The sequence below is a fragment of the Dicentrarchus labrax genome, unplaced genomic scaffold (assembly GCF_905237075.1).
Source record: "Dicentrarchus labrax unplaced genomic scaffold, dlabrax2021, whole genome shotgun sequence".
NCBI classification, from domain to species: domain Eukaryota; kingdom Metazoa; phylum Chordata; class Actinopteri; family Moronidae; genus Dicentrarchus; species Dicentrarchus labrax.
Genome location: NW_026136718.1, coordinates 6708012 through 6721938, shown reverse-complemented (window position 1 = coordinate 6721938; position 13927 = coordinate 6708012). Strand labels below are relative to the sequence as shown.

General features: G+C 40.2%; 1 protein-coding gene across 1 annotated transcript in view; it reads left to right on the top strand.

Annotated features, from left to right (window-relative positions):
* The first annotated feature begins 251 nt into the window (after positions 1 to 251).
* lrrc7 (leucine rich repeat containing 7) overlaps positions 252 to 13927 on the top strand; it is a 119728-nt gene continuing 106052 nt past the window's right edge. The window contains exon 1 of the mRNA XM_051377135.1: positions 252 to 680. The gene's annotated coding sequence lies outside the window, so the exon portion shown is untranslated. The remainder of the gene's footprint in view (positions 681 to 13927) is intronic.

Sequence of the window (13927 nt, the reverse complement as noted above, 5' to 3'; positions counted from 1 at the left end):
GAGAGAGAGAGTGAGTTGAGGACTTAAACTCCTTTCTCTCTCCCACATCTCTCCTCCTGCTCTGCAACACACTTTCTCTCTCTCTCTCTCTCTCACACACACACACACACACACACGCCAGTCTGTTGCTAAGCAACTGTAAAATAAAGCGGCTGGCTCTTAAGTCAGAGAGAGAGAGAGAGAGAGAGAGAGAGAGAGAGAGAGAGAGGGGAGAGAGAGAGAGAGAGAGAAAGAGAGTTCACAAGTACCGCAATCCACTACTGTTTGTTTGGCTCTGTACATGATCCCACCACAGCTCTCGGTGTACCATCTGTGGATCTGCGAGGACTTGTGACTCCTGGTTCTCTGTACCGCCGACCAATCAGCGTCGGCTGAAGGGGGCGGGCCCAGCGGTTCCCTAGGTTACCTGCGTGATTGACGTTCAGCCTCCTGCAGCGGAGCGCGCGGCAGTGTATCACTGATGCTCCTGCTTCCCCCCCCGGAGACCGTGGAGAAATCTGGAAGAGAGGAGAGCCGGAGAGAGAAACACACGGGAGCGAGAGGGATGCTGATGATTTAAAAAGTCCTTTCCGCCTCTCTTCCTCCTCTCTTTACTGGGAGAGATGAAAGCTGGAGCGCTGGAAGAAGCCGGCTGAAGGGAGAGGAAAGGAAGGATTCCTGAAGAAGGGGGGGATTTGTTGGTAAGAGAAGCCCCGCACACCACTTTTTTTCTCTGTCTGTCTGTATTGGCTTTACAAGTCACCTGTCCTTGGCAGCACTGTGAATTATGGGATAGCAGGTAAACAAGGGTTTCTTTGGGCTGTATGTTTTATATATGTGTGTATGTGTGTGTGTGTGGGGGGGGGGGGGGGGACTGAGAGAAAGACAGATTCTCTGCATGCTGCGTGGCTGTAGAGGGGGTTTGGTGTTACTGTATGAAACCTACATTACAGTGGATGCCTGTTTTACAGTATCAGTTATGCAAACAGGCTTTAGCTGAGTCAAGAGCTGCTGGTGTGTATGGGAATATAGGAGCCAGAGTGATTAAAATGACACTGTGCATATGAGCTGTATCAGTCATTTCAGGGCTACTGTTACAGCTGAGGCGAGGATTTTTAGACTTGTCTACTGTATCTGCATAGGAGGAGGAGTATTAATTACATAACGCTCCATCTACACTCCCGTATCAGGGGCTGTGCAGCATCGTACTGTCCCACTAGTCCAGAAATCCTTCACTGCTACAATCATTTTGGAGGAGAGTGGCTGTTTTCTACGGTAACCTAGAAAGACATAAAGACTCTGAACTTCTGTGTGGAGGAATCCATCTATCTGTATGTATATATGCCTCAGTTGGGGGGTCTTACAGCGCTCCATTGATGTGGGCAGATGTGTGAGTTAACAAGTGGGCAGGTGTAAAAACTCTTAATCCCCTACATCTTGTTACAGTTTGGAAATATCTTTTTTTTTTTCTTTTTCTTTTAAAAAGACAATGAGAAATGCCTTGGGTTCAGTTCGTGCATGGCATTCGTGCCAGCCCTCTGTGCCGTCAGGATTCCCTAAAAAACATCCATTAGTAACCTCGGGGTCAAGCGACAGCCGGCTCTTCCGTGCCCTCAGGACTCACTATGTGAGCACAATCGGGGACTTGGCTTTCTGCTCGGCTGCTCTCCTGCTGAGAGTCCTCTGCCCGACCACCTGAGGACGGCTCAAACACTTTCAGCCTGTTTTACATCACTTTCATCTGCAGGAATGTTTTTTGTCCTCCAGTTGGGTTCTTTGAGATTGGAGTTTGACTGACTTGATATAGACCCAAATATCTAAAAATTTGATTCAGTGACAAATAGAGAATGGAACAAATTGTATTATTTGGCTCTTGAGTTGAGATCTCCCTGCTGTCAGATAGAAAGTAGTACAGATGTGTAATGGAAGTTTCTTATCTACTTTTGTGAAAGCAGAAGTCTTAAATAATATCACAGGTTTCAGAAGGCTCACGTTAAATCCAAAATATAAGTAGTTTTGGACTATTCTTGCATGTCTTGATCGTCAGTAACTGGCAACTATTTTGATAATCAAATTATTTCAGGCATTTTTCAAATAAAAATGCTAGATAGTCACCTGTTCTAGCTTTTCAAATGTGAGGAATTTCTGTTAAGATCTTTAAGTTTTAGACTATTAGTTGGATAAAACAACTATTTGAATCCTTCACATTGAGATCTGGAAAATTATGTGTATTTTTTTAGTGTTTCCTGCATTTTTATAGACAAAACGATCAATTGATTTATTGAGAACATAATCAGCCGACAATTGAATAATTGTTAGTTACAACACTATAGACATACAACATTTCAGCTTCTGTATAACAGATCTCTGCCCTGGTTTTGGTCATTTGTATCAATGACAACGGTCTCTTTAAATACAGAGTGAAGAATGTAGTTTACCCATTTCATTGACCCTACTCACTTTTTTCAAAGCATAATCCAACCAGTGTGTCCCACATCAACATCTGAAGTAATGTTAGAGACTCATTTCTAGAAAAATAGAGCAACACAAAACAAAATCTAAAGCTAAGCACTAGAAAGCAGGTTTGTACACCACAGCCCTTAATGACATGCAAATTACACATTTTTTTAGGCTAATTCTGATTTGTTTTCAAAGCACAAATGAAATAAATAACAATATACAGGCAACAGTTGTAGACCGTAATGTAGATACAGAATACAAATATAGAAAATATAAAAGAAAAGTTACATGAATATTTACAATAAAATACTGGCTGAAATCCCGTATATAGGACTACCTAAGTTTTGGTATACAGTCATGACTGTGTACTAAGATTTAATATACATTAAACAAGAGCTTAGTTGAAGATTATTGAGTATCATCAAATAATCAAAAACCTCTCAAAAATGTCACATTTTATTATAAAGATGTTTTAAATAACTGTGTTATATAGATAGTAAATATATGGAGCTGGAGCTGTTCATAATGTGTTTTTGAGGAGGATGTTTTGCTTCCTCTGATTGCACACTCCTCCAACCATCTTTAACTGACTCACTCTGCTCATAAAACTCTGCTCCATCTTGTCAACTGGACGAGAACTGACTAACATGGCAGCCTAACAGCTTTTTGAATTTGTCATAGGTAAACTAAAGAGATTCTGTAAACGGTCGGACACAAATATTTCTCAGACACTGTTATTCTATTGATTTTGTGACTGCATATCTGACATCAGTCCACACAATGGTAACTGCGGATATAAATCTACAGAATAAATATATCAAGCCACAGCTCAGATGGAGGCTGCAGGCTTCCTTTTTTGCTATCAGTGAGAGTTAATCAGATATTCCATAGCATTACAGTAGCTCCAGTTGGAGGTGTTCGGGTCTCTAGAGCTACTGCCTGTCTGCCTGCCTGCGTAGGAGGAAACATCTCATCTTCACAGCTCCGTCTACTGCAGATATAAAGCTTTAAGATTCGTTTCTGCTTCATTAGGCTGTATGCAGAGCAGTGTCAGGGAAGATGACAGAGAGAGGGGGGGGGGGAGGATGAGACGAACCAGGAGCCAGATTTGAGCCCACAACATCACAAGTACATGGTATTCACCTTAACCCACGGATTCACTGGGATGCCCCACATCTGAGAGATTCTTCTAGCCAAGTACAGTAACATCAGAAGTCCTGGGATTACAGCCCGGAGTCCTGGTAAACCTCAAATCTCTCCTGCCTGAGATTGACTGACTGGTAGATATTTCTTTTAAATCAATCATGTTTTAGCGCAGCCTGTTAAGATCACAGGATGACAGTGTATCAGTGACAGTTTGTCAGTGGCAATGTGTCAACAGGAGGTGCAAAACTGTAATTAAAGCCAAAAACCATTGTAAGATTATACTGCAATGACTTGTTATTTAACTAGGATTTTAAATCTTAAAAATTTAACCAAGATTGTATTAATAGTGCACTGATACCAGAACTATCTGATGCATCTGAAATTATGTTATGTCCAATAATCATATTACAAAACATGCCGTCTTATTCACAATACACACATGAATACACCCACACACACATTTGTACTTGTGAGGGCCCATACTGAAATAATGCATTCCTAATTAGCCAAACCTTAGCCACTGCCACGACATGCCTAATCCTTTCTCGCTGATAGTCGATTATATTAGCTTAGCTTAGCTTAGCTTAAAGACTGTAAACTAACCTGAACAGCTAGCCTGTCTTTATGCTATGCAAAGCTTCTTTGAACTTGCAATGATTGATTTTGCACCGTTTTTGGCCACAAGAGTTTATGGACCAATATGTTAATTCATTTGGAGCCGTCTTTTTTTTTGGCCAACTGGTAAGTGTAAGTCTAATATTCACTATCTTTTAGCTCTGTTTTTGGTCTCTAGAACACCTGAGGGAAATGTTTGGCTATTTTACTGCTAAATACTAGATTATGTTCACCAGCTGTTCGGTGCTGAGCAGGTAGTGTAAAGTAAGCTGCCTGCTGCAACTTAAAATAACACTGTAGAGCGCTGGTGATAAACCAAAACAATAAAATCTTGGGCTGGAGAGCTAAATAATGAGCTGAAACCTGCTCTAAAGCTCAGTAAAACTGAGGAGATCTGATCTTTTTAACTGCACACTCAGCAGTTGTCAGAGCTCGAACAACCCTCTGCATTACCTGACATTAGAGACTGATGAACCTAGTGCAGCATTTAGCTGCTTAAGAGTCAAATATTTCCCTCAGGAGACCAAACACAGAGCTAAAAGACAGGTGGCCAGAAACATAATTTATAATGTTGCTCTGTTACTGCAACAAGTTTGCCACGCCAACTGAAAGTACCGGTGTGTCAGGTTCAGCGCCATCTAGCAGTAGAGTTGCAGATTGCAACCATTTGAATACAGCTCAGCCTTCCAAGCATGTAGGAGAAACCTCTGGTACCGCTTAACTTTCGAGAAACAAGAAAAGCCTGACTACAGCAAGTGTTTGGTTTGTCCGTTCTGGGCTGCTGTAGGTGTAGGTGATTATACACTAATGTATAAATATTATATTCTAAATATTACACACTGGACCTTTAAAAGATGATGATATTTTGTGTTCACAGCTGGTTTCCGCTGCCCCTAAGTGGCCAAACAAAAGTTATTGCAGGTTCAAGTTCTAGTGGGAAATTCTGATCTTTCCAAGTGTATCAACCTTGGGGGTGAAAAGCCCTTTTTTATTGTGAAAACTGAATTTTGGCCATAATCTGGGGCATCAAAACACTAAGAGGAGTTAAAAAATACCGTCATATTAAAACAGCAGCCGATATATTTGAATATTAAGTACACGGGAATGAGTGGAGTATGGGATAATTTGGCTTTGGACCAGTGGAACTGCAGAATTGACTGAATCATAGGGGCTGTTACTGGGGTTGGATGACGCTGACACGGTGTTTGCTCGGGAGAGGTGCATCATGGGGAGGTGCTTGTGCATCATTTTATACGCCTACACAAGTATAAAATTACGCTGAAGACATCTAGAATATTCATGTATGATGGCATGTTGCAGCCATTAAAAACGCACATAATAGTATGTGTCTTGAGGAGAAATCAAAGGAGAAAAATTAAGAATTTAGTTTAACTGATGTGTGGCTCCAGTAGGCTATTTGTTCCATACTGTGGTATATATACATGAATTCCAGACAGAGTCCTCTCTGGAGGATGTGAATGGTTTTTATTCTGTGTCCAGCTGGTGTTACTGTCTGTATATATTTATATCCAGATGATTATCCTGTCTGGTTTCAAGGTTACAGTGTTTCTGAAGGCGATGTGGCCATGATGACACCCCTGTGGCCCCAAATGTATCACACTCATGCAGCACTTTTATCATCCTACAAATGAATGTAGTTGCTAAGAAATACCATCCAGGACTCAGCATGGAGGCTGCAAACTGTATTTGTTGCCTGGCAACATTCGCTTATTGAAGATACTTGTGGAGCTTCAGCAGTTTGATTGCAAATGGGATGTACTGGTGACATGCTGACCTGTGTCAACAGAGTTTGAAGCAGTTTGTAATATTTACTTCGCAGAGCGGGGTTTGATTTGATTTGACTGCCTGAGGAAGAAGTGTGTTGATGTTGAAATGCTGCTGGTAATTGAGACTAAAAGGGATTTTGACTTCCTTGATGGTCAATGTTCCAGATTGACATCACCTGATTTGTGATCACTGCAACAACTATACTGTACAATAAGATGAGAAAGATGAAAAAGAATAGCCTTTTACACACCTCATGAATCATAATGTGATTGTATTATCTGTTATGTTCAGTAGCACATTTAGCCTAAAAGCAGTTTACCTTGGCCCATATGGAGAATATGTTTACATAATAATTCCAATATAATTCTTATATTTGACTTCAACTGACAGCTGATATCTTCCCACAAATCTACGAATAAAAATCATCACTCCAGCAACTAAGTAATATCATTAATCACATCATGAAACATGTCCCCTGTAATTACAGGGGTAAATCATACTGTCTTCCCTTCATTCTTGGAAATATGACAGTTTGAAGACTGACGCTTTCTGAGAGAAGAACCTCTGGGAAGGTTTTACTCTGATTTGAGAGGTGAGGTCAAGGACTAGTTCTTCCAGAGAGGGGAGGGATATGACTGGTGCTTGAGTCTCTCCACCAGTCTCTACACAGCCGTGGTACGCAGGCGTTTTCACTTTTAGCTGATTAGACCTCTTCCCAGGACTCTGTGGTTGTGTACAGATCAAACCAGCCACAATTTGTGCCTCTCGTGTTCAAAGCAAGTAAAACATAAGAAATGTATTACGATGAATGCTAATATGATCATAAATATCAATTTTGGTGATGCAGCATACAATAGGACTTTTGCTTTTGGTCACAGTAACAGGAAAGCACAGGTGTAAATAATAAACGTGGCTGATTTCCATTTAGCTTTAAATAGAACTGAGCCATTGTGAGTGTTATTAGTAACACCTGTGCTTTTCCTACTATGACAAGTCAAGATGTCTGCTTCCAGCTGCCGTCTTTGTTTTAATTAGGAAACAGTTTATTCAGATAGATAGAAGACTCTTGATGAATTCTCAAAATACCTTCGAAACTGCGGTAAGTTGATGTTAGCAAAAAGTCCTCCCAATTAAATGACAGGATATATTGTTTGTCCTCGAGGACGACATACAGTATAATCGCCTTCTGATCCCACGCCCCTATCAACCGATAATTTGTCTGTATATAATGTGACAGCTGGTAAAGGTGTGGTTAGGTTTAAGCGCAAAAAATGACTTGGTTAAGGTTATATAATAAACACGTGGTTACAGTTAGGGAACAAGCGGCCTCCCATGTTCAAATTTGAAATAGTACTCCTCTGCTTGATATGTTATCTTGTGATAATACACATCCTTGTATGACTTTGTGCCATGTAAGTGAGATACAAACTAAAATAATAGAGGTATTATACGTTTTGACACAGGGCCCAATTATAAGACTGGACCAGGTGTCCATAATAATGCAGGACCTGCCATAGTTTATATTGTACTTTCATGATGCATAGTCCCTCGTGGTCTGGGGCCTTGTGGCTGTTCTCCACAGTTCCCAGTCAGTCATACAGCATCTTCCATTTGTATTAGGATTGCTGCAATAGAGTTGCAATAGAGTGATTCTGGAAATACTTTCAAAACAACAGTAAGTGCCGATAAACAACCTTCTTGACTTTAGAAAGAAAAAATCTGATGCTCCGTACTGCACATGCTCGGACAATACAGACATTGGTTGTTTTATTTTTATGAGACAAACTGCAAGCATAGGTACTCCTGACGAGAGGTCTAATCAGCCAGAAAAACAGAAAACATCTGTAAACCAATCAAAGCAAAGTAGGTCCAGTTACAACTGGGGCACCCTGACCTACATATACAGACAGACATGCAGACAGACAGGTTAAAAAACAGACATACAAAAGACAAAGAAATTTTTTTTAGAAATATGAAATTTTCTGTGAATGAGCTCAGACTAAGTGTAGATTAAATATTCCCTAAGCAGTCTGGTTTTTCTGTGTGTGTGTGTGTGTGTGTGTGTGTGTGTGTGTGTGTGTGTGTGTGTGTGTGTGTGTGTGTGTGTGTGTGTGTGTGTGTGTGTGTGTGTGTGTGTGTGTTTGCTTGTCTGTCTGTACAGTTACTGTATGGTTGCATCATTCTCAGCAGGATTTTGTAATGGTGAGAAATGAGCAGAAAGGGGAAAGACAGACAGAGAGAGAGACAAAGGAGGAGAAACACAGCAGAGAGAAACAAAGCTTGCCAGGTTTCCACTGATTTTTGTGACGTTAATGGCAACATTTAAAGACATTTAATGAATCTGTCACAAATCAAGAGAACAGCATGAAGAAAACTACACTAAAGACACACAGAGAGAGAGAGAGAGAGTGACTCACTCAAATGATGAGCTTTGAACCGTTTCCATTATAGAACAACATGAGGCTGTGTTAATCTGTGATCAACTAACAACTGCCCATAATCAATGTCTGATTGTCCTGCAGCTCCAGATAACTAGACCCAATGTGGTTGCCCAGGATAAGCGATGACTACATTTATGGGACTGAGGACCCGTGTGTTTCTGATGTTGTAATGTGTTTGGTGTTGACATTTCAGAGACAAAAGACAATTTATGCAACACCACCTCTGATTTGAACACAACAAATCTCACATATGTGAAATAAATTTGGCCTTTTTCTTTTTTTGGTGTCTTTCAAACAACTTTTCACTTGGTTGTCCTTCAGTACAGGACCACTTTGGGACCAATTGCTCCCATTGTCTCTGTGGTGAAAGAAGTATTCAGATCCTTTAGGTGAACATAACAATACTCCATTATATAGAAGTAAGAGTCCTGTATTCAAACAAACCCACTCAAATAAAAATGTTATCAGCCAAATTTACTGGAAGTATCAGAAGTAATATTACTTGTGTCCCGTGTGAGTCATATATTATTTATTACATTATTAGATTGTTAATACTGAAGCATCAATGTGTAAGTAGCATTTTACTGTTGTAGCTTGAGGTGGGTCACAAGATAAATCTGAAGAGGTCATGAGATGATTAACGCGATATGAAAGAAGAAAAAGTATACAGGTGCAGAGAGGATTTTTTCTTTACTACAAAGATAAGTATAACATCTACAAAGAGACTCAAAACAACCCCAAAGAGAAGTAAAATTACTACAAAGAAATACACAATATCTACAAAGAGACGCAAAACAACCACAAAGACACAAAACAACCACAAAGAGACTCAAAGCAACCACAACGAGACGCAAAAGTCTGCCTCCTCACCCCATTCAAAAGTTTCTGAACCCGTCCCTGGGTTCTATGCCAGTTTGACAGTTTGGGCTTTGGTAGATGGCCAACAAAGTGCTCACCTTTAATGTACCTTTATGAGGCTGAATCATGTTGAGATTAATTTGCTGCAATGCGCTCCAGGGCACACAAAATAAAACAGGCTACGGACCAAAAGACGTTTACAGCTTTTTTGTTCATATCAACAACTGTCATAAAACAGATCTTTTTTTGTGTGTGTTTTGATTTGATCCACAAAAAAAAAGACTGAGATGTTGTTTACCTGTGCATGTGTGTGTAACTCTTTTGTGATCAAATCTGAGTGAATTGAAAACTAAGACCAGGAGACTGTTGTAACCACCACTGATTAAGAGAAAAAAATAAACTCACTTTCTTGGTTGAATATAAATTCCTTTGTGGTCACTATGTTTTCATTTCATCAGTTGATGTTAAATCATTATATGTTTCACAATTATTCTCACTCTATGTTCTCAGGATTACTGATTATTGTTTTTCAGAATATATTTTTGGGGGTTTTAGCTTTTATTGGATAGGACAGTTGAAGATTGAGAGGGAGGGGGGAGAGAGAGGATGACACGCAGCAAGTGGTCACAGGTCAGATTCAAACCCACAGCCGCTGCAGTAAGGACTCAGCCCACTGAGTATTGTTTAACTAATATTTATTAGCTGAAACACAATGTTTATTGTGTTGATGTGTATCTCATTTATGTTCTGAAAAGACTAATTTGTGTTTAAAAGAAATTTTCTCGTTTTAATAGAACGTGAAAACATTCATTACTCTGTGATAAAAAATATTTTAATTTATAAATTTGTCTCCTCCAGCTCAAAGCAAAAATAGTAAAATATACCAATAAATATGCATGGCCTGTTCAGATACTTTTGTGGAACAGCTAATAAGCTTGCAAAGCTATTTTTTGCCTGTGATTATGATCAGTTCCTCGTTCCTTCTGTTGACAGTGAAGACAATCAAAGGCTGTCTGTTAAAAATCAATACATTTCAAATGAGGACAAGCCATCAAAACACTTCACTGAAGATCTAAAAATATTGCTGCAGGGGTGGAAATCCACCTGACGTGTGTGTGTGTGTGTGCCTCTGCATCTAATATCATCTGCCAACAACAACACAAAACCCACTTAAAATGACTAAAGTTTAGTGGCAAAATGGAGCAACAGCCAGTGACTGATCACATATTTGATCAGTGCGATAAATCATGAAAATCTGACTGAAATTGTCCTCTAATGTCCCCCAGCGCACATCCCTCCTCGTCACTTGTTTGTCTCACATTCATCCCAAGTAATTTTTGTTTATTTTTCTATTCTGATAATAATTGAACAAGACTGAGTCTACAGCTATGGCTCTGTGAGGCTGTAACTGAGCAGTGCTAAAGCTCAGCTGTTAACCATGTTTACCATATTGGTTCAGTCTGTTAACATCGTAATTAATTAGCACAAACACAAAGGACACCTTAAGTTGAAGTCATTAGTTTTGCAGGTATTTGGTCGTAAACCAAAGTGTTGGACAAATAAAACATTTGACCTGATGATAGCACTATATGAAAGGTCAGGGGGTCACCAGAGTGACTATAGGTAATCCTGAGGGGAACATGAATGTCTGCATGAAATACTTTTACAATCTATTCTGTAGTTGTTGACAAATTTCACTCAAGACCACCAGCGTCAACCTCATGGAGTCACTGGAGGAAAAGTCACTAGGATCCATCCTCTGGGGAACATGAATATTTACACTAAATTTCACGGCAATCTAACAAATAGTTGTCGAGATATTTCAGTGTGGACCAACCGACCGCTGCTTGCATGGATAAAAACTGGTATGTTACTTCTTTAGTGATGCAGTTGGTCGGAGATTCAGTTTTACTCGAAGCAGCTAATAAATCACTACTCGAGGATGTTAGGAGCTCTTCAAATCATAAAACTGATGTCTTTATGTGTAAGGCTTTTAAAACCAATTAAAGGTCTTAGCTATCTATCATCTTTATTTAAGTTTCAGTCATAAAATATGTGAAACCTGCAGAAACCCAGAATCCTCTCATTTCACCTTTCCTTTCCTTTCATCTTGTTTTTCTCTTTGTGTTCCTTATTGTTTCATGTGGCTTGTGGCCTTCCTCGTATCTTTCCTTTCCTCACATCCACATCCTCTCTCCTTTCTGCTCCTCCCCTTTTCCATCTCCTCTTTCCTCTCCTTTCTAGTCTTTCCCTCTCCTCTTCTCCTGCCACTCTCCTTTCTCCTTCCCTCTCTCCTCCCTTCCTTTCACTCTCCTTCTTCCTTCCCTCTCTCCTCTCCTCTCCTCTCCTCTCCTCTCCTCTCCTATGATTAGCTGCAGCTCTGTAGGTTACCATAGCACCCGAGAGAGAAAAAGTCAACCCACACAGAGTCTCCTGCCTACCACTCATTCTCTTCCTCTATCTCGTTCTAGTCTGCCATTGTGTCTTTCCTCTTGCTCTCTCAGTCTATCTCATCTCTCTCGCTGTCCCTCCTGCCTCCTGCCATTCTTCTCAACACGACGCCATTATCGCTCTTTAATATTGTTTAAATCTGGTGGTGAATTTTGTACATCTGTGCTCACCTGAGTGAGTGTGTGTGTGTGTGTGTGTGTGTGTGTGTGTGTGTGTGCGCGAGCCTGTGTGCATAAATGCTTGGTTATGAATATGCAGATATGTTCTGCCCAACATGACAATTCAGCCTCACTGTCCGCCTACACAGGATGCCCATGGACACACACACACACACACACACACACACACACACACACACACATACAGATCCACAGGAAAGAGTGGGCTCTAACTGGACCCTCCAGACTCTTCAAAGTTGTTGACAGTAGTCAGCTAGAAAGAGCCACTAATGTGTGTGATGTCTTCTGTTCGGTTTGATTGTTTTTAGTTCTTTCTGACGAGTTAAGTGTCGGTAACTGCTTCTGAGTAAATGCTAACAGAGCATTCAGTTGACAATTTGTGTGCGTCATTGTTAATAAGTCATTGTTTGAGTGTATTAGAGAGAGAGAGAGAGAGAGAGAGGAGAGAGAGAGAGAGAGAGAGAGAGAGAAAAGAAAAAGAAAAGAAAGAGTGAGTCATTGGAGAGCCTTCCCAACCATTACCCAATTAGATGAGGCGGTTTGGGGTTGCCAGTTGACGACAGCCTGCGGTTATTACATGTTAAAACCAGTTTACGTAGACATCTATATAGCCTAGTGACCATGCTTGTGTGGCATTACAACTCGTGCAACATGTAACACCTCTTAAAGTAAAACTCTTTTTGTGACCCCAGAGGTCTGATAAACTGCCTCAAGTGATGTCACTTGAGTCAGCGCCTTGAAGACTACAAGTTTGAAAATGAAAAAAATCTGATTCTGTAGCCCACTTCTCATCTTTGCTTGAGGCTAACAGCTCGAGGCTAGACTGGCCACTACTAGCATAACACACCTTGAGTTGCTTTGTGGGTAATGCTAGGTGGCAGGTTTCGACAAGGCTGAGTCCTTGCTGTAGCGACCATGGGTTGGGGTCCAACCTGTGGTCCTTTTCTTCATTTTATCCCCTATCTCTCTCACCCCTCTCCTGTCACTCTACAGCTGTCACTATCATTTAAAGGCAATAGAAGTCTAAAAAAAAAAACAGCTGAAACCTTAGGAAGAGTAACAGAGGAGGGATTTAGAATAACCAAGTATAAACTTAGAGTGAGGGGAAAAAAGGGGGAGGACAAAGAGGATTAGAGGAAGGACATGAGGTAAAAGAGAGGAAATCAGTCTGCTCTGGCAGTCCATAGTTTCCAGTGATCTTTCAGAATACCATCTGCTGTCTGCTCCATTCACTATTTACTGTATTAAATAATCCATGTGGTCGGACGATCAGCAGGATGCTTCGCTGCTGATGAATAATGGTTGAGGACGTGGGAATCTGGTGAATTTGGTCAGCCAACATTTGTATGTGGGGCCCGTGCGAGTATTAGAAAAATGGTCCCTATATGGGATTGTCCACATGTTCCATAAATGTCAAGAGCCCACACAAACTTTATTTTGGATTACACTGAGTGTTAGGTTGATTATACGGGCCCATAACTGACAGGGGGCCTAAAACACAATTAGATAATTTGGTGATGAACTAATCATCACCTAATGATATATAGTCATCCATTAGGAATTATTAGGGAAGTACTTCTTAATGATTAATCAGTCATCAACTCCTTCCTGATTAATTTCTCACTAATTTCTTAATTATTTCATCATTAACTAATCATTAGCTACTCTATGAAATGTGATTAGTTGTTAGCCTACTCATTAAAGCTGCGGTAGGTAACTTCTAAAAGAAATAACATTTTGTCATATATGCTGAAATTTTCACTACATCCTGACAGTCGTTCAGAAGACGGATCATATTTACTTCTCCAGCTTTAACTTATTATTCACTAGCGTTCCCTCCGCATTTGTGCCTTTGTAACTAGTCAAAAAACGTATCCCTTTATTGTAAAGTGTTACCAAATAAAAGCATACAAAAACATTTAAAAAAAAAAATGTGTATGCTTGTCATTCCTCATAAAACCTTTATTAAGCTGAATTTTCAAACATATTTTAAATCATGTCTTTACATCC